The 3,530-nt window shown below is 42.9% G+C and overlaps 1 long non-coding RNA gene across 1 annotated transcript; it reads right to left on the bottom strand.

The window, feature by feature from the left end:
* Positions 1–735: 735 nt before the first annotated feature.
* On the bottom strand, positions 736–2,163 carry LOC135432801 (uncharacterized). Its single transcript, XR_010436970.1, has 2 exons — positions 1,998–2,163; positions 736–1,719 (listed from the first exon to the last, which is right to left on the bottom strand). It is a non-coding gene; the product is annotated as an uncharacterized LOC135432801 (long non-coding RNA).
* Positions 2,164–3,530: the final 1,367 nt, after the last annotated feature.

The following is a 3,530-nucleotide window of genomic DNA, read 5'->3' as shown; positions in this document are numbered from 1 at the left end:
GCATAATCCTGATTTATTGCCGTTTTGTAGTGATTGCACAAGATTACGCGACAACAAATAGATCCTTCATTCAGGCCTCAGTCACGAAATGTTAAATTGTAATCAAACAATGGGCCATAGGACAAACTCGGCGTGGCCCAACAAAAAAGTCAACTCGCTGCTCTTAATTTACAAAACAGGGCAAAGGCAAAACAACTGAGCGTGCAGGGTGGGATGGTGGTTCAGTTGGAACGGGAGAGAGCTCGTTCAGAAAATGAGATTTGAATTTAAAGATTAGGCGCATGTCCTGCCGCGCGTCCTGGTCAAATGTGGCTGCAAGTTGTTGCCCACTTACCTTTTTGTGCTTGGCTACACACAAATACACACCAACAGTAACACCAACCAACACACACACACACACACACACACACACACACACACACACACACACACACACACACACACACACACACACACACACACACACACACACACACACACACACACACACACGCAAGCACGCAGAGCAGAAAGATAATGCCAGACAATGGCCAAAGTTGTCAGCCAACGCTGGTGCCCCGGACCATCACGAGGACTCAGCCAAGTTGGGTTTGCTCAGTAGCTCACTTTGCTCATCTCCTTGGCTCCTGCAGCCAGATAAACACACAAAAATCATTAATTATCCTTGTTTCTTGTTTTGCTCGACTTCTGATTCGCTTTTAGCTCCTGTTTTTTTACCAAAGAAAAAAATATTGATTTGTTTCTAATTTTAATGAAAATTCTGCCTTTTTTTGGGTGCTGCCTTAATTTAACTTTTTTGATGCTCGCCCAGCGATAGTACTTGCTTCTTTTTTGCTATGATTGTTGTTGTTGCTGTCTCTCCATTCAGTGTCCTTTCACTTATCGCAGTCTTGTGCTTGGCTGCAGCAGCAGCAGCGCCCCGAAAATGTCACGCACACCATTTTCCATTTTCCGAAACTAATGATGGAAGGTATTTTAATTATATTCTATCTGCTCGCTTTTATTCTCTCAGGAATTTTCTTGGGCATTGCTGCAGAAATTTTCTTATCATTTTCATTTTCATTACTCGCTGTCTTGGCTTTTGCTTGACTGATTTTGAATTTTGTGCTGGGCTCAAACTGTGTATTTGTTGGTATTTTTTATTTTTTGTTTCGGTTTTATTCATTGTTTGAAATGCAATTTGCTGGGCAGCATCATTAGCAAGATTAATGAGCCAATCCAAGTGCAGTCGAAGGAACGAGAAAAGCCAGTATTTAAAAAGGAAAAAATGTAAAAAAAGCAAGGAGTTAAGTGTCTTCCATGTTGATTACAGTCGCACCACGTCCGAATTTATATGCAATAAGAATTGGAAAATATATGTATACGTGAGTGTGTGCAAGTGGGTGTAGAGCTTTGTATGAGAGCTACACACATACATACATACACACACGCACACATAGTTGGCAACATTTTGCGCATTCGCCTCGCCGCACAACAAATTTGGCGGCGCGTACATTTCATGCATACCAAAGAGCATGTAGCTGGTGCCAGAGTCAAAGCCGAACCTGGATCCGGAGCAGGTGCCTCGAAGGATAACATGCGCGTGCTGCGGGCTCTGCTTGGGTCTGGGATTGCGAGTGCTCCTTGTGCTTGTTTATCTATTTGCTTTGGTATCTTTCTGTTTTTTTTTAACGTTTTTTCTTTTTTTAAGGAATCTACAGGATTAAAGCGGCAATGTACCTGCAAGGTGCTCAGCTGAAATATTTCGTTTTGGACAAATTGAAATCCAAAGTGCTTTTCAGACTCTACCCAAACCCTTCTGCCCCCATCCGTAGCTGTGGAGCTGCTCTGACAGAAATATTAGCATTTGTGGTTTTCGGGCTATGAGCGTTGCGAATGAGGCTTAAGTGGATGGGGGATGAGGTCTGATGTACTGAGCTTGTGGTTATGCTTGCGTGAGAAAGCGGCATGTGCTGCATCTGAATTCGGCTGTGTGGCAAAAGATGTGTGACACTTACAGGAACATGCATAAAATACCTCCCATATTCTTAAAGAGGTTGCAAGCTGGGTTAACAAATTAATACAACATTGAAGTACTTTATGACCGGATTAGATACTAATTAAAAATAGAGCTTGAATATACAAAAAAAATTTTAAATATCCGAATAACAAACAAGTCAGAGGATTGTGAATATAAATTCTATTATAATATAATTTGTAATTTTTGTATCAAATGTCTTAATTTTTGCAGCGTTTTTTATCTACATATGCATGTACTCTTCCCGGCACGTGTCTGTCTAGCCGAATTTGGTCTTATCCGGTTTTTCTAATGGCACGTTGCTGGAATTTATGCGCATTTTGCTAGATGTTCAAAAATTCCAAAAGGCAAAGCGCAAGTTGTGGCCCAATTGAAGACGTGGCCCAACAGACAGCAGCAAGATGGGCAGTAAAGGCATCGGGTAAATGTACTTGGTCTTGGCTGGCCAAAGGCAGTTCTTTTGCGCCTTTGATGTTGTCGTTGTCACTTCAGCGGCCATGTCATAATTACCAAAGTGAAAATTATTAATTTCGACGTTTAAAACAAAATGTGCATAATTGCCAGGCCGGGAAACACAACGACATCGACAACGGCAACCCAAAGAGATTTATGCAAGCTGTGCAGAAAAATTGTCTAAATCGGCTGCGACTGCGGCTGCGGCAGCTTCCACCGAATTACGCGGAAACGGCGGCAATGGCAGCATTTGCCACGCTAATTGCGTATGCGATAAATCTTGTCAATTAAATTATAATGTTTGCATGCAGCGATGGCAAATGGCGATGGCGATGGTGATGGTGATGGTGATGGCGAAAAACGCTGAAGAGGCAACCAACGGCTGCAAAACGATCTGTGTGATTATCGAGTGTTTTATCACCTCAGCAGGCCCCATTCCAAGCGCCTGCCTCTCCTCCAATTCAGAGATTCGCTGACTCGTTCACTCTCCTTACCATATAATTAAAGTGTTCACAAGTGCCACATCGCATTGGACTGAACGCGACTGCGAAAGGAGCCCCAGTGACAGCGCCCAGCCAGCGGAGAATCAGAGTCAGGAATTTTGAGGCGCATTAGTTGCGCTGCATTTGCTGCTCATGCGAGTTGCAACTGCAACTGCAACTGCAACTGCCGCAGCCACTGCTACTGAAATGAGCCAAAATTGTATTGGCAGCGGCGCCGGCTGCCATTTCAGGTTGCCTCTGCTATCCGACTGGTTAGTTGGGCACATAAATTTCCAGCTTGTCAGCTTTTGATATATTTTCATAAATTGCTAGAGTGCATTAATTAATTAAGCGGAGCTGCAGCAGAATTTTCGGCAGGGCTCGACAAAGGCGCGTGGAGCTCTAGTTGCTCACTTTATCAAGGCTATGGAAGATGGCCGTATAACCGTATACTTGTGCACAGAGTGTTATACTAGTTTATGCAACATGTCGCATGCATTAAAGGATATCTAAGCATATCTGAGTACTTAAAATATGTATATCCCTCTATTTATATAGTTTATAGTATTTCATTTGTA

The sequence above is a fragment of the Drosophila montana genome, unplaced genomic scaffold (genome assembly GCF_035044405.1).
Source record: "Drosophila montana isolate Dmon_TW-CO22-7 unplaced genomic scaffold, ASM3504440v1 contig_1083_1, whole genome shotgun sequence".
Lineage (NCBI taxonomy): Eukaryota > Metazoa > Arthropoda > Insecta > Diptera > Drosophilidae > Drosophila > Drosophila montana.
This window is presented reverse-complemented; position numbering and strand designations above follow the sequence as displayed.